General features: G+C 43.0%; 1 protein-coding gene across 11 annotated transcripts in view; it reads left to right on the top strand.

Annotated features, from left to right (window-relative positions):
* Positions 1–3,387: 3,387 nt before the first annotated feature.
* SUN1 (Sad1 and UNC84 domain containing 1) overlaps positions 3,388–18,028 on the top strand; it is a 54,627-nt gene continuing 39,986 nt past the window's right edge. For 4 of the 11 annotated variants that reach the window (XM_060282496.2, XM_035132251.3, XM_035132246.3 and 1 more), the window contains exon 1: positions 12,349–12,567. The gene's annotated coding sequence lies outside the window, so the exon portion shown is untranslated. The other 7 variants (XM_088657063.1, XM_035132248.3, XM_088657062.1 and 4 more) reach the window with 7 other exon arrangements.

The raw sequence follows: 18,028 nt of genomic DNA, 5'->3' as shown, positions 1-18,028 counted from the left end.
TCCCTGTTCTTTGTGTGTGTGTGTATCCTATATAACAAAGTCCAAATTTCTCTGCGTCCAGTCCCTGTGTCCCTGGGTTTGCGCTACTGCGCATGTGCCCCACAGACAGCCGTTGGGACTTGGAACACAGAGGCACTTGGATGCCACGGTGGCGGCTGCCGCGGCCGACGCAACCATGACGCCCCCTGCGGCCGCTGCGCGGCCCGACGACGAGGAGCCCGGTCCGGCTCCCGCAGCCGCCGCGGCCCTGGAGCCCAATGCCGCCATCTTGGGCCGCCTCTGCCTCCTCCGCCTCCTCCTCACAACTCTCCCTGGCCCGTGAGAGGAGCGGCTTTACTTGCGTTCTCGGCGCGCCCCGCAGCCGAGCACAGAGAGGGAGGGAAGGCCGCGGCCCCACCGCTCCTCTCACATACGGTATGTTCTAGCGCCCGTTGGCCCGTGAGAGGAGCGGCGGGGCCGCGGCCTTTCCTCATTCTCTACGCTCAGCCGCGGGGCACGACAGGAGAGCGAGTTTGTTTACTTGCGTTCCTGGCGCGCCCCGCGGCCGAGCGCAGAGAGGGAGGGAAGGCCGTGGCCCCACCGTTCCTGTCACATATGTTCTAGCACCCGTTTATTTAACGGGCTCAATGACACTATATATATATATATATATATATATATATATATATATATATATATATATGAGTCAAGTGACTGGCAAAACAGAAAAGAGGCTTAACATTCTACAGTTATATTAGCTTCTGCCTTTGTCAGTGACACAGCTGGATTTCAAACCAGACACTAGGAGCCAAAGTCTAAAAATAGTGGAGAAAAGAAGGTGGCATCTACTACCCAGGTTTCCCCTTTTTTAAGACACTGTCTTATTACTTTTTTCCCCTCAAAAAACCACAGGGTGGCTTATTTTCGGTGGGATGTCTTATTTTTTATTACGGTTTTTACGGTACCTTATGGTCTCCTCGGCCGGGCCAGCGCTGCTGGGCGCTTTGAGATGCTGGGCGCTCCGTGTGCTCCAGCAGCCGTTTTCAGGCGGTGGGACAGCAGGCCTCCTCGGCCGGATGGAGGCGAGGCCGCTGGCTCTGGCGCTCCACCCAGCGCTGCTGGGCACTCCGCATGCGCCAGCAGCCACTTCCGAGTGGCGGGACGGCAGGCCTTCTTGGCCAGGCAGAGGCGAGGCCACTGGCTCTGGCGCTCCGCCCGGTGCTGCTGGGTGCTCCGCGCGCTCCAGCAGCCGGTTCCGGGCGGCAGGACGGCAGGCCTCCTGCTGCTGCCGCAGCTGGCATACTAGGTCCCACTGGCTGGCTGGGGCGCTCGGCGGTCTCGCTCCACATGGCATGGGGGTATGTCTTATTTTTGGGGTATGTCTTATATTTTGCAAAAGGTTGAAAATCCTGCCATGTCTTACTTTATGACTACGCCTTTAAAAAGGGGGAAACAGGGTATATAAGTACAAAATAAGTTTGAAACAATTCAAGGCATCGATTATCCTCTAAGATAAGACAATGGGGTGTTAGGGTGTTGAGTCTGTATATCCAGAAGCTCTCTCTTTTAGTGTCCAAGGATGGGGTAGGTTTTTTGTTGGATACATTTCTCTCTGTGTGTAAGTGACTACAGTCTAAAAAATTGTTCAGCAAAGTCCTTCACTAAATGCTCCTGAGCAAACAGCATTCATGAGGCAAGGACATGTGGCCTGTTGTGGATCTGAAACTGGTTAAAGAGAGGGAAGACATAATGTTCACAGTTGATGGAAATAAGTAACCCAGAAGCTGCATTTAATTTCTAAATTACCTGAAGCAAGGGATGAATGATGAGGTAACTAAACACCATATTCACTACCAGAAGGCAGGGGCAGGGGAGATGTATTTGCATGTATTTGCATGTATTTGCATGGCACCAAAAAGATGTCCACAATGGGGCTAGGCAGACCTCACCATATCATTGTGTGTGGGTATATATTGTTGAGTCCCACTAGCAAAATATTTTCAAAGGGCACACTAGCCATTTAATAATTACAGTCATACCTCGGTTTAAGTACGCCTCGGTTTGAGTATTTAAGTTCGCTTCAGGTTAAGTACGGACTTCCGGAACCAATTACACTCATACCTCGGGTTAAGTACGCTTCAGGTTGAGTACTCTACGGACCCGTCTGAAATGGATTAATTCACTTTCCATTAATTTCAATGAGAAAGTTTGCTTCAGGTTAAGTACAGACTTCCGGAACCAATTGTGTTTGTAAACCGAGGTACCACTGTAAATTGGGTTTAATTTATAAACTCCTTTGTGCCTCACCTTTCGCTTCTAGTTATTTTGTTTCTATTTTGAGCTGCTTTTTAGGGCATAGTCCTCACAAGTTACATATAGAAACAAACACAAAAACAGATTCAAAGCAATTATAAAGGAACAGCTTAAATAAAGATGGCAGAAGCATTTCATAAAAATCAGAGGGTGTTCCCTGCCTGGGCATATTACAGCCAAGTTTACAGTGAATAGTATATACTCTGCCTAAAGCAGGCATGGCCAAACTTGGCCCTCCAGATGTTTTGGGACTACAACTCCCATCATCCCTAGCTAACAGGACCAGTGGTCAGGGATGATGGGAATTGTAGTCCCAAAACATCTGGAGGGCCAATTTTGGCCTGTACTAGGGAGACATGGCACTCAGCTCAACTGAAACACCAGAAACGTCTCCCTCTTCCCAGCCTTCAACTATATTAGTCCATTTTAGCAGGTTGTTTCAGGAACTGTTGCCAACTCAGATTTAGTGCATCCAAGTTTGCCTCCCCCCCTCCCTCCCAGTCCCCCTTTTGTATCTTCGTCTTTTTAGAACTGTAAACCGAAGGTCAGAGACTATCTTTGTAAACTGCAAATCTATCTTATTTTTCCCCAGCTGAAGAACAGGCTTAAAAAAACAACAAACCCAACCCTTGGAACAAATGCAATCTAAAGGCTCCCAGATGTTGTTGGACTCTGGCTCCCATCACCCGCTCAAGGGATTAATTAGGCCACTGTAGTGCAAGGATACCCAGAAATTCCTCACCCTCATGGGCTTCGCTTTATCCTCAACGAGTATTTTTTTCAGATTATTATTATTATTATTATTATTGCTGTTTTCACTTTCCATATTTTATTTGGTACTTGGGTTTTTTCCCCTTCTTGAGTATTGTACGGCGCTGCGGGGAAATCCCTGCTTCAGAGCTGGAGGCGCGGTTTAGGCACACCCAGAAACGAAGGAAACGGGGGCGGGGGAGGAAAGCACCGGCTGAGGAGAAAAATCCCTTCTCCCACTGAGCATGTGCAGAGAGCGCTTCTCTCACCCTGACCAACCGCCTCCGTGCGGAAGTGGCGGTGGGCGTGGCTTCCCGCAGCCAGCCCATTCCTGCGGTTGCCGCCATTTTCGAAAACGAACCGTTGCCCGCGGCCGAAGGGGGCGGGGCATGAGGAGCAGAGAGAGAAATTCTGGAGGCCTCTCAGGGAAGCGGCGAGTCCGCCGACGCCTCCCGCCCAGCTCCCCTCAGTCAGGAGGGGCGGGCGAGGCGGGGGGGGGGCCGCGTAGCGGCGCTGCTCCCGTAAAGCAGCGCGAGGTCCTCGTCACCCTCAGGTGCGCCGACGACGGCCAGCAGCCAGAAGCGGCGTCCTCCCAGGGCGCGTGCGCGTGCCTCTCGTCAGGTAACTAACGGCCGCGCTGAGAGATAGAGCGCGCGCTGCAGCCGAGGCGCCTGGTGGATTCCCGTTTCCATTGCTCTTGCTTCTCCATTACATTCCTTTCCTTTCCTTCTCTTCCTTTCTAGCCCGGGGATACATGAAAGGGGAAAAGCAGGCGGCGGTATTATGTTAACGCGGCCCTCTCGGTTTCTCAGCGGGGATTTATTGCTTGCCGCAGCCGCCGCCTTCATTCGCTTTGGGGTTTCTTCACCGCAACTGCCGCCGCAGCCTCCGCTTTTATACTGTGGAGGTTGAGGAGGGGAAATCCCCCCTCAGTTTAGCGCGAGGATTGTCCTCTCCCCTCCCCCAACACCCTCGCTTCTCCCTTCCCCAAAATAATATGGGGGGGGGCGCTCTTCTCTTTGACCTCCGCCCCAATGGTCACACAAGCAAATCGAGAAAAAGGCGGGGAGGGAGAAATATCTTGTGGTTTCATTCTCTCCCCCCCCCTCCTTCCTTTCCACTCCCCTTTTATATGAAAAAAAAATTGTTGCATGCTGCTATTCCAAAACAAAACCTAAAATATCGCATTGCAGAGGGTTGGACTGGATGACCCTTGGAACCCCTTCTACTCAATTATCCATTTTTGGGGGGGGGGAATCAGGTTTACAACGACCATTTACACACCCACATACAATTTATTGGTTGCTTTTTTAACCAAAGTAGCTTACAATAAACAGGTCCATTGAAACAAGGAAAGAACAAGGATAAATCCGTTTTCAAAAGGCAGGTTTAAATCATTCCACCCATTGGAGGCCGCAGATGATTAAAATCCAAAGGACTTGTGAAACATAAACATGCACATACAGCAAAGGACAAGTTTAAAATTTGAAAAGAACAATTCCAGAAAGGTATTTTCTTAACTGCTTGCCCAAGCCATTGTAGTGGTGTACGGTAGTTAAGCGTGTTGGGCGGCTGGCAGACCAGAGTTCAAATCCCCCACTCAGCCATGAAGCTCATTGGGTTACCTTGGGCAAATCACTGTCTCTTGGGCTTACCTGACAGGGCTGTTGTGAGAATAAAATGGAAGGCGGAAACTGTATGCCACCTAGAGCTCCTCTGGATGAAAGATGGAACATAAATCAAATACACATAAAAATGCATTAGCTTCCAGCTAGGGCAGGGGTTGGGTAGCCTGTGATCCTCCACATCTTGCTAAAATACCTCTATCCCTAAGGTAGTTTAGCAAGTTAGTAGGCTTATTAGGGTTGATGGGAGTTAGTTTCCAACAACAGTCTGAAGGACCACAGGTTCCCCCTCTAGGATTAAAATAAAAAAAGAAAGTAGCCCCTGCTGTTCCATAAGAAGGCTCCAGAAGCCGCAGCCAGGTAATACTTTTAATAGGGCAAACCAAGGTGTCGACAAAACAAGTCACAATACCTACCTTTATGGTTTTGTTGTTGTCGTCTTACTACATTTATATAGCCTGCCTTTCATTCAAGGTAGCATACCAAGACTGGGGAGACCTGGTGTTCAAGTCCCCACCCAGCTGTGAACTTCAATGTGTTTCTTTGAGCCAGTTCCTCCCTCTCAGCTTAACCGTACCTGTGCAGATAAAATGGGAGGAGAGGACCATGTAAACTACCCTGCACCACTTGGAGAACAGAGTATGAATAACAATTTTTTTGAAGTGAATTCCCCCCCCCCTCCTTCTTTTCCCTTCATTCTGCCCACTTTTGCTTTCATATCCAGTCTGAAGAAAACTTGTGGAGCATTGGAAAGTTTGTTCCTTGTTTTGGGAGGTTCTGATAAAGGTATTGCCTGCCTGAATTTAGGATTAAAACTTCTTTAATGTTTGTTTTCAGTCTGTCTAGTGGTCACCAGTACTTTCAGACTTTGACATATTTTCTTTTTTAAATTATACATAGATGTACAGTATTCTATTTCCTGTGCCGTATTCTATTTCTTCCTGTTTTTAGATGGTTGTTGGAAATATTTTTATTCTGTCAGACATTTTCATGCTAACTCTTTGAGTTTCATTGTGATTTTTTCTTCTTTTATGTGGCTTGCAATCTGTGATTGGAATCACAGATTGGAAGCCCCTCTGGGCTGGGACTTGTACTCATGTGTCATGTGACTATCAATCAGTGAATAACTAATAGTTTTCCTACTCACACTTACATACTGTGAGCTGCTGGGTATGGTGGAATATGAGCTCACATAAATTAGTAGCTACTCGGTTCAAGGTGCCCTGCATGTCTAATAGAAAGGCTGCACAGCTCAGTGGTAGAGCACATGTTTTGCATGCAAAAGGTTACAGGAAGGACTGTAGTTCAGTGGAATAATATCTGCTTTGCATGCAGAAGGTCCCAAGTTCAATCCCATGCATCTCCATGTAGTACTGGAAAAAGACTCCTACCTGAAATCCTGGAGAATGGGTACTAACTTGTCTGAATGCTTAGCTAGATGAACCAATGATCCAACCTGGTGTAAGACACCTTCCTATGACTGCCACTACAACTTTTGAGACCACCAGGGAGTGCTCTTAAGTGCACTATATAGACACCAAATCAAAGTTTGTAAGGATACACATTAAGGGTATTCTTGGCTACCCCTCAATGTCCAAGGGCCCAAATTTCTTAAATAACGCCTCCTCCCATTCAAACCTGCCTGAGTTTTAAGATCTATAGGGAAAGCTCTGCTGGTGGCTCCCAGGCCTAATGAGATTGGGGGGGGGGCTTTCTTTTCAGTGGCCTCTTGCCTTTGAAATGACTTCCCCTCTGAGGTATGTCTCACTAAAACACTGTCATTTCATCAGCAGCTGATGACACCTCTTTGCCTAGCCTTTTGGGATTCAGGTGTATTAGCCATTTGAGTTTCTGTTGCTGCTGCTGGTTTTATTTGTAACTGAATTCTGTGTTTTGTTTTACATTGTTTTATTTTAATTTTTGTTTTTAACAGCATATATTTCTGACATGGGATGTTTGGTAAATGTTGGATTATAAATATTTTAATACAGTAATATAAATAAATAACCTTCAGTGAGTTTCTATGGAAAATAATGCTTTAGTGTATTCTGAAAAGTGTATTTACCTGTATTCTGAAAAACCTTATGAGGATTTAATTTGGTTTTTAGTAGCCAGTGATTGAGTCAATCATATTATTACCCGCCTCAAGACTTTGGAATAGGAAGAACTGTTTCCAATAAATACATATGAAAGTTGCTTAAAATGGTGGGTGTTTGACCCAGTTCTGTTAAGTAGCACCCTGATTTTAGTAACTTGTGGTAAAATTGTTTCCTTGTGATTGCTCCTGAGGACAATGTAAGTAAGGAGAAATCAAAGAGAGTGATATAAAAGTTTAGAGTGAGAGAGGTGGTTTTGAACAGGCATGAAGTTTTGGTAATCAAATTTGTAGTAAAAATAGTTGGATAGCACTTTGCAGACAGGTACTGTAGTTATGTTTTCTTTCTCCAGGAAATTAGTAAGTGTATTATATCCAGATACACCCCCTCATATGGGAATGTGGCACAGTTAGTCCTATAAGGATAATTCAGGCTCACAGGGCTTTAATAGAGTTCTGATTTGAACAGTAGCAGCTGTGCCTTCTGTCTCTTTGGCAGATAAATGACCTGTCCACAAAAGAGCAACAAACGGCTCTCTGTGCTTTCACTATTTGTGGTACTTTGCTCCAGAGTGGTCTGGGGGTTTGTAACAGACAGCTGGTAAACAAAAAAACTGGGATGCTTTATTCAAATGAAAAGATGTCCTTCTGCTAGCATTCCAGTTGGGTTGGCATCTTGCTGGGCGTTGGTGGTATATTTTTGTCAATAAAGAATCTGATGACAGGTTGCATAAATGCTAGGAAACATATGGTGATGTCTCCAGTACTACTGTATTAGTTATTATTGCCATTGCTGCTGTTAGCAGTAGTGGATTAATTCTGCAAGGAAGACTTGAATACAACATATTTTTGGGCTTTGCCCCATTGAATGAATGAATGAAACTTTATTTGCGTCAGCCGTCGGCCATAGCAACAAAAAAAAACCATTGTAATATACACAGAACAAAATAAAAAGTCGATTATAGTAGACCATTGTTGGTCTACTACGATTTTTTGTAATGCTCATCTTTTGCATCGTCTCTCCGGTTTTAGCATGCTTACTGTATGTGGTTCTGAAGTAGAGTTATGGATTTGGTGATCCAGGCTAAAAAGGGTAAAAATCCTGGAAGTACAGCATGGAACATGATGGTGCCAGCATGGCATTAAGAAACGGAAAATGAAGTGTGCGCAGAGGTTTGTTGAAACAAGGAAAATTTACCTAGGCAGGCAGGTTTTGAGTGTGCAGTTATGGTAAAGACTCAAAATATTCCATTACTAAGTGAGGCTAGACTGATTTATTTACTGCAAACTTTCTCCTATTTATATGTGTTGTTACTTAGTTATCTTTGAAGAAGATGAACATCAACTCTCTCTTCTTCACTAGTCTAAGGGTCATCAGAACTTAAGCAAAAAAATTGCACTGGAAGCCCTTACACACAGGCAACTTAAATATAGATGGTCAAGTGTGATAATTGCACAAGTATACTTCCTTGTGTGCTCCTGTGGTGTACACATGCAGAGAAACTACAGCCAAACATAGATTTCCATCATGGTGTACATATAGAAAAATGTGTGTTTATTTAAAAGTGTGACTGTTTATATTGTGGTAACATGCTAATTCCCATCAGAACAAATGTACCGGTATGTGTTTCGCTCTGAGAAATTGATTGGTCATGGATTCTAGGGCTTGTACACAGCATGTTCATCCACCAAAATGTATTTGTGTGCAATTATATGGTATGTAGATTATACATTAATGCATTTGGAAACAAGTGCTTTGCACTTAAGAATTACATACTGTTGGAAGTATCCGTGCTATAAAAATGGAATCCTAGCACGGTCCACCTATGAATAACTCTGTGGGGGGAGTGTTGGGGGGCAGTACATGTGAGAGAGCTGCTAATTCTTATTGCAGTGTAAGCTAATTTGAAAATTGAAGGAGCAAGATGTATTTTTCAATTCCAATTTCAATAGTCCATATACGGTAATGGAAGTGTTCATGGGTGGAATGACCCATTCGATTTCTGAATGAGAGTCACACTATGCAATGTCTCTGTGTTGGCATCATTTGTTCTTTTGTTTGTGTTGGCCAGTCTTGTGTACTCTCTGATGTGTGCCTTGTCCTTTTTGAAACCTTCAAAAATGGGGTGAGCAGGAGGAGAGAATATTTGTTCTTGAAGCATGCTCAGGGCAGATTATTCCTGTATCTTCACATTGTTAACAAAATCAGGTAGTAGTGAGTTGACAGTGCCATCAATATAAATGGTTGTGTGAAAACATGCTGATTAATTGTGCCCTTCACCCTTGAGATTTAGTTGAAAAAAACTAAATAACAACTTTTTATTCTTTGTAAGATGCACAGCCCAGAGCTGGGTTTCTGATAAAAATTTCTTAATTCCCCTTGTTCCTGCTGCCACCACAGATACTATGTACCTGAATATTTCTTACCTCTAAGATAGCCAGTCAAGAGCCCATGTACTGTAATACAATTTAATAAAACAGAAATGATTAAATGTTTTATGTTCACTTAGTATACAAAAGCATGTGGTTTCAGTTGTGTATTATATTTTGTTACTTTGTCTCATATAAAACCATGGCTAACACTCTCCATCTCCAACTCTTACTTCAACTAACACCCCAAATCCCCTCCTTCCTCCACCGCAGCACCGATGTAGAATACAGTATAGTTTATATTATTCCATCCTTCAGCATGACAGCAAGTATCTCTCATATCAGCTGTTTGAGGAACCTTCTTTTCAGCTTATTTAAGTAAGGGTCTTAAAATGTTATGTTGTGACCAGTATAATAAACTGAGAGCTTGTTGTAACAAGAAAATAGTAAATAACCTTGCTGGAGGAAACCAATTTCCTCCAGCATCATAATTCAAAAGCATCAAGGACCTGAACCCCATAGAGAATCTATGGGGCTTTGCCAAGAGAAAGATGAGAGACATGAGACCGAGCAATGCAGAAGAGATGAAGGCTGCTATTGAAGCATAATGGTCTTCCATAACACCTCAGCAGTGCCACAGGCTGATAGCATCCATGCCACGCCGCAATGAGGCAGCAATTGCTGCAAAAAGGGGCCCAAACCAAGTACTGAGTACATATGCATGCGTCTACTTTTCAGAGGGCCAATATTGTTCTATTTGCAATCCTTGTTTTATTGATTTCATTTAATATTCTAATTATCTGAGGTTGTGAATTTGGGGTTTTCTTCAGCTGTATGCCATAATCATCACAATTACAACAAATAAAGGCTTGACATATCTCGCTTTGCATGTCATGAGTCTCTCTCCTATATTGGTTTCACCTTTTAAGTTGAATTACTGAAATAAATGAACTGAGTTTCACCTGTATATTGCTATATGACAGGGGTCCCCAAACTAGGGCCCGGGGGCGAGATGCGACCCAATCACCTTCTAAATCCGGCCCGCGGATGGTCCGGGAATCAGCATGTTTTTACATGAGTAGAATGTCTCCTTTTATTTAAAATGCATCTCTGGGATATTTGTGGGGCATAGGAATTCGTTCATATATTTTGTTCAAAATATAGTCCGCCCCCCCCACAAAGTCTGAGGGACAGTGGACTGGCCCCCTGCTGAAAAACTTTGCTGACCCCGCTATATGACATAGATATGGCACTACTCATAAACTCACTCCTATTATTCTGTTTTCCAAGTTGATTTATTGAAGAACTCATTGAACTGGTTTACTATAATCACCTCATTATCATGTACTACAAAATAATAGATTTAGTAGCTTACATGAAAGATATTTTACTTGGTGCTGCCAATCTTTCCCAGAAACCTGCAGCTGTAGGGGAGTATTAGATGTCTACTTCTAATTCACATGTGCTAATGATGATTTGGTGAGGTGAGCCCAACAAACTTGGGTGGCACCCTCTCTGAAATGACTGTGTGGCTAGAGCACAGAGCACACCACAAAGTACTTGGGTTTTTTGGTGGGCTAGCTGATGCTGGAAAGCTTTAAACAACTGCTCCTGGTATTTTTTATATGCCTAATGCTGAGGAGGCATGTAATATAATCAGGGGAGGGCCAAGCCTCTCTTTAGCCCCTCCTCTGGTGTGCATTAAGGGACCCAGGTGGTGCAGTGGGTTAAACCACTGAGCCTAGGGCTTGCTGATCAGAAGGTCGGTGGTTCGAATCCCTGTGACGGAGTGAGCTCCCGTTGCTTGGTCCCAGCTCCTGCCAACCTAGCAGTTCGAAAGCACGTCAAAATGCAAGTAGATAAATAGGAACCGCTACAGCGGGAAGGTAAACGGCGTTTCCATGTGTTGCTCTGGTTTGCCAGAAGCGGCTTTGTCATGCTGGCCACATGACCTGGAAGCTATACGCCGGCTCCCTCGGCCAATAATGCGAGATGAGCGCGCAACCCCAGAGTCGGTCACGACTGGACCTAATGGTCAGGGGTCCCTTTACCTTTACCTGGTGTGCATTGGCTGCACCATCCTGTCAGTTGAGTGCACCAAACCTTGTGCCCTATTTGAGTATTGATTAGTCCTGGGGGGTTCACTAGAGTGCATCCTGCATATTCAAAGAATGTCATGGGTTTTATGCAGCCCCAGACAACTGCTTCTGTGTGTCAGGGTTAAGAATGAGCATGAATATTGCCATTGGATGAGCTGCCAGTTTTGGTTTTATCTGTTGAACTGAGGGAGGGAGGCTTTCAGAGAGGCTTCCTTTGACAAGGTTATGGGAACCTTGAGGGAGGGAGGGAAGAGCAAGGGATCACTGTAGCAATAGTGGGGGGGGAGTACTGCCACCCTTTAGATTAGGTATGGCATGCATGTAGGTGAGCAACAGGTGGCAGCAATGAGAGGCAGAGAGGGGAGTGGGGAGCTGCATACCTAAGCACTGTGAAAGCTGACAATCTCTAAGATGGAGTTGAAGGCTCCTGACAGTGCTAGGTGGGATGAATTTTGCCAGATTTCAAAAGCTCTAGCCTTGCATGATGTGGGGCATTTTATATTTCCTCTAAGGCCAGCTCTTGTTGAGGTAGGAAAAGGTTTTTAAGTTAAGTTGTTCCAAAGAATAAGGAAAATGCTTCTGACATCCAAATTTTGCTTTGCTTATGATGAAAGTGCTAGAGCTGTCAGATAATTTACATAGGTAAAGGTTTTTTCTCCCTCATAAGAACATTGTTTAGCATTTGAATAACGGCACTTGCCTCCTTGCAATTATTTTTATTAAAGTATCAATTTTGCTAGCACAGGTTTAATGGAGTTCTTGCTCATAGGTCTCCAGAGTGTATTTTTAAAAAGCAGGGAAGAGCCTGATCCCGCCCCCTCCCTGCCTTCCTTTTGCTAAATAGAAGCATGTTGTGGAAACAGAACATTGCAGGTTGCCTAGGAAAACAACAAAAGCATGTTGGGGGGTGGGAATCTTCTGTGCAGTATTGCTAAAGAGCTGATTAAAGGTGAGAATGAAAGTGCCATGGAAACCTGTAACTATAAATAAAACACTGTGGAAAGGTTTTCAGTATGTACATCCTTGAAGGAAATTAAGTGGTTAAATATTGTGGGCTGGCTGAAGTAGCTTTGTCCAATAAATTCAAAGTGTGCCTCTGAGTGACAATGGAAGCTTTAAGAGGCTGGATTAGATTCGTCTGATCCTTCAGGCTTTGTTGACGCTGGGAAGCCATTTTGGGATTCTGCAGTGTGGAACAGAAAGAATGCGCTGTCAACTCTCAAACTTCTTTTGAGTTATTGGGCAGGAGATCGCCCCATCCTGGAACACAATGCTGAATTAAAGCGTTCTTACTTCTTTCTCTGTGGGATGAATGATGCATTTTGAAAAGATCCAGGTTTGAATGTGTACCTCTGCTGCTGTTTTCTGATCTGTTGTGTCGGTCTGATATTAGATCTGGAGTGTAACTTGGCAACTTGAGTTTGTTTTTAGCTGTGCCAAAGCACCAAGTTGCTAGCTTGTTCTGCTTTAGCGAACCTTGGTTTGCAATTTGTTTCTTAGAAATTTGGGATCTGAGTTATTGTATAGAACAATAGTTGAGTTGGATTTTTCAATCATTGCTGTTTTTCAGGGTTACTAGCTTGTAAAGTGAAAACACTCCTGTTATCTGAAGCATGTAGAAAATGCTCAGTATTTTTATAAATTCCATGTTCTGTTAACTGCAATTTAGCTATGAATGTTCCTCTTAAGTTCAGAATAATTCTTTAAAAAATATTTACAGTGGTGTAATACGTGCTCCCCTTTGACAGCCACAGTCTAAGTAATATTACAGTCAAAGCTTGCACCAAATGCAATATAATATATTATAGATGATCAGATTTGTATGTCAAAATACCTGTGTCTTTTTAACATGTGATTGATACATCTTTCTGAAACACTGTCTTTTGCCCTAAATCTTGTATTTACTTTTGCTTGAAACTCTTTGCTTTTCAGCCTGTTCTTTTTAAATTTAAATGTGGGGAGGTACGTGAAAGAGGCTGCAAAATGTTAGATATTCCCTGTAAGATAACTCAGATTTTTGGAAACGATCTTTCAGTGACTAAAATGAAATACTATAGTTAGATTAGCTTGTAAACGGTTGAGACAGCAGCAGCAAAGTTCTTAAAATTTGAAGGTGCAAGCTATTTGTTATTGCCTACATTAACCATAATTTAATGTACTGCACTGAAAAGAGAGTTCGTAGCTCAGTTTGTTTTGAGGAGGCATTTGGAATACACATAGTTAGCATATTATAGCTCATAAGTAACCATATTGTTTTTAAAATGCTTTAGAATAGCAGGTCTTGGTTTTTAAACTAGCACTATGGATGTTTGTTTATTGTTTGATCAGTAATATCCTTTTAATTCTAAAATGAAGGCCCATTTTATTTACAATTATTGCCTTATGTATTATTGCTGCTAGTGTATTCTTATAAGAGATATGTTCCAGTAGTTCTAAAAGATGCCTGTTTTATGTGAACATCTAATATCCTACTCCTTCAATCCCTTTTCTATCAAAAGTGAAACTAGAGTGGAATGTATTCATATTCTTTATCACAACCTGTGAATTGAGCAGCAAAAGGAAACTGATGTCCATGGTTCTGAATTTGTTAAAAAGAATAATAGCAACTTTGAAATGTAGCACGTGAGTTGCATCAACAACTTACTTAAACAGAACACATCAGGTACATAGCTGCCAAGTTTTCCCTTTTCTCGTGAGGAAGCCTATTCAGCATAAGGGAAAATCCCTGTAAAAAAGGGATAACTTGGCAGCTATGATCAGGTACCACTTTTTGTACTTCTGATTACTACCATCCCACCATCCAGGCCTGTTAAGAAGAATAAGAGTGGAGATCCCCGCCCCCCCCCAAGTCTTATGTTTGAACCTTATTCAAAAACAAAAGTGAAAGTTTGAAGCCTGTTGCAATTTGTATAGTTTTCTCCTGAGCCATGGACTTCTGTCAATAAGATTGTTGAGTACAGAGAGACACACTGGAATCATTGTGAGCAGCAGACCACCCCACCCCCCCCCACCCCAATTTTTAAAATGTGGCTATTTTTACTTGAGTGATGAAGCTATTGCTCTATACAGTAGTCATGTTCTCATCCATTTCATCCTCACAACAATCCTGTGAGGTACATTAAGCTAGGCGATAGTAACTGGTCCAAGGTCACCACCCAGTGATCTTCATGGCTGAGTGGGGATTCAAACTATGGTCTCCCAGGTCAGAGGCCAGCACTCTAACCATTATGCCACACTGGCTTTCATTGTTTTGTCTCCTCTCTATACATTGAGTAAATGTGGTACTGGAGGCACGAACAGGACCTCTGTCTCCTATGCAATAATGTAGGAGTAGGCCACATTTTTTTGAGATGTTTCTTGGATCATTTGAATTTATAATATTTTTCTCTGCACTCTGCGGAGTGTCACAGGACAGCAGAGCAAGCTGGGCTGGCTTAAGCCCTTCTCTGGTCCAAGGCAGGGACAGCAATTTTGATATCCCTTCTGTGCAGGAGGTTCCTGTGCTTATTCAGTTTTTCTACAGAGATGTGGGTTTGGAGGCCTCCTTGCTCATTTCTTCAGACATTTCAGCCTATCTTCCCTCTGACAGAAAGGGAGGGAAGAGTGCAGCACCTCACACATCACTCTTAAGGCTTCTATAACTTCATAGCCTCGTACTCCACACCTGTTTGACCACAGGCTCAGAAAAGGGAGGACAAGATGCTGCGGCTTCCAAACCTATCACAAAACGTTTTATCCTCTTCCATAGAAGTGATGGATAGGTGCACTGTCCTCTCAGTGGGTGGCCTTGTGGCTGCATTAATGCCCATGCCAGCGATTCCCCAGAAAAAGCAGAATTCAAGATGAATCCCTGATAGGAAGAATGGTGCTGGCTTATGATAGATTTGATCCAGATGCTTACATAGAATCATAGAATTGTAGAGTTGGAAGGGATCCCAAGGGTCATCTAGTCCAACCCCAGCAATGCAAGAATCTCAACTAAAGCAACCAGGACAGATGACCATCCAACCTCTGCTTTAAAACCTCCAAGGAAAGAGAGTCCGCAACCTCCTAAGGGAGACCATTCCACTTCCATTAAAGCCACCACTGCCAATTATTTCGGCGTGAGCTCCCATTCTTGGACCCAGGCTCTACACTTAGAAGTTATTTTGAGTGGATCAGCTATTTTGGGCTGGGCAGCTGAAATTTATGGTGGACTCATCTATGAATTTCTTTTGGTTTCAGCAAGGACTGTATCATCTAGAACTCATTAAATAACTTTTAATTTGGCCTTTTAATTGTCAATATATTATTCATGTCCAAAGGAACCCCAAAATGGCACGCTGTTTCTCCAAATTCCAAGAATAGGGATATTAAGTGGTAGATTCACTTTTCCTACAGTGGCTACTAGGCCTCCTATATACCTTTCTGTCTCTCTACCATTAGGGAAGGTCCTATGCAAGACACAGTTCTTCCACATGGAAATCTGAAATATTCTGCATGGCTGACCAAGATTCGCAGACTTAATAGAATGTGAGATTCTGGGCCCTTAACCCTTCCTGATCTCACTGAGTCTTCTCTCACAGAGTCCAATCTACCATCCCTTTGAGATCAGTCCTGCTTTTATGCTTCAAAACTGAACAGCAGTGCTGTCAAGATTGGGATTGTGAGGAAAACAATTAACACTATTCTGACCTCCTGCAGATTCTCTGCTTCTCAGACTTATGAAATAACATGGAAAGCCATCCACAGATCCCAAGAGAGAAACACTCCATTCCATTTCTGCCTCTGGTCAGGACATCTTAGCCTTTCTCCAACAGGCTGACCAAGAGCTCAGCAATCATTACTCTTAAGAGACAGATGGCAATGCTTCATAATATTTTTGGGTAGCTTCTGAACAAAATGTATATATTATTAAAATCTCCAAACAGTTTATAAGAAATATTAAAATTTAAATAATAAAAACAGTTTAAAAACAGTTTAAAAATAATTACAGTCATACCTCTTGTTACGAATGCTGCGGGTTGCGTACGACATGGGATACGTATGTGCCAAACCCAAAAGTACCGGAACGGGTTATTTCCGGGTTCGGCGGTTCGCGCATGTGCAGACGCGGCGAATGACATCATGCACAGAAGCGACGCTTCATGTTGCATACTGCTCATGTTGCGTACGGAGTCCCGAACGGATCCCGTACGCAACATGAGGTACCACTGTACAGTTAACAGCATAAGAGATTAAAACAGCCAACACCTACATTTCATTCTTATCCCACCATCTCACATAAAAAAATAATTAAGGGGTAAGTCCATTATCTAATCTCTCTCTATTCACAGGTGCCACACTTGCAACCATTCCTTAGTCCTGAAAGCTCTTACTGGCCCTCCTTCTGAACCTAGTTGAGTGCTTACCTGGAAAATTGCTTATTTGCCCCATGAATTGGGGGGTCACAAGAGCATTGTTGGTCATAGAAAATGAGTGTATTTATTTTCAAGAAGACAAGGTTGTGCTCCATACTAACTCATCCTTCATAGCTAACATTTATTTGACTTTCCATATGAATTTGTTGGGCTTTCCATGTAAAAAAAATATGTTGCCCCACTCATTTTGCCCGAATCCACTTCTCCCAAAGAGAAACTTTGGCAATAACCAAGTTCTTTGTGTTGACATATTTGTAGATCTTCAAATGTCCTTTCTCTTGTTTATGAGTCTGAGGGTCATTCTGCTCCTCCAAGGATCAGTGCCTGCTTTTTCTAGAAACCTGACCTTTCCGCAGAACTATTAATTAACTAGATTGCATTTTCAATTAACTAGATTGCATTTTCAGGGTATGCACTTGTGTTTTTTGCAACAGAAGGCTGAAGACAATACTAGCTGTAAGTGGGAGTTTCCAATAACCTTGCTGTTAGTTCTCGCTGTGATTGTAGCTATACAGAATAGTCTGAAGAAGGAGCAAAATATATTTAGTTTTAGTTCTTGGAAAGTTGCCAAATGCCTTGTGTAGGAAAGGAATCTTAATGATTAAATAGCTCATCTCCAACTTGAGTAAAGGGGGATGTATGCAAATAATAGCTATGTGTCCAGTTCCTGTAGTACACAAGTCACAGCTCACTTGTAGCTTGTGTTTGTGCCTGTTAAAGATCTTCCCCTGGCAATCTAAGGTTTCATATGTGGGGTTTCAGGAGGGTGACGACAGCTGTTTGAGCAGCCAGGTCAAAATTAGATTTGTTGATGCAATGCTGCTTGCTAAATAACAGTGTCTCTTAGTCTGTGTTTGGGCCCAGGGGGAACTGTAGGCAGCCAGGTTTCTCAATTGTTTCCAGTATCTAGTTGGGTACCCTGCTTTGCAGTTCTATACAAATAATTACACTGGTCCAGTTCAGACAGTGCATCGCCCAGTTGCCAAGCCAGTCAGGCAATTGGGAGCATCCCATTCTCTTACACACCCCTCCCTTATTATTCCCTCTTCTTTTCCATGAAACTGTTGTTTCACATTGCATCTGAGCCAGCATTGCAATAGGTACCTCTAACCTTAGACACCCCTGAAACCTATGGTTGAAACCCGAATTATAACCTGATTTCAACTTATAATTATCTTGCAAATTAAACTTAATAGTAACTGTGCTAATTTAGTGATTATTAGACATTATTTATTTAATTATTTATTTATTTATTTATTTATTTATTTATGAATAGTTTCCTATGAGCCATCTCAAAATGATTTCACATTACAGAAAAAACATATATAAAACAGTTGGATGTATAAAATAGAGCACACACCTGTAGTTTTAGAAATTGCATGTATAAATGCAGTACAC

The sequence above is a fragment of the Zootoca vivipara genome, chromosome 13, assembly GCF_965207765.1.
Source record: "Zootoca vivipara chromosome 13, rZooViv2.hap1.1, whole genome shotgun sequence".
In the NCBI taxonomy this organism is placed as follows: domain Eukaryota; kingdom Metazoa; phylum Chordata; class Lepidosauria; order Squamata; family Lacertidae; genus Zootoca; species Zootoca vivipara.
This window is presented reverse-complemented; position numbering and strand designations above follow the sequence as displayed.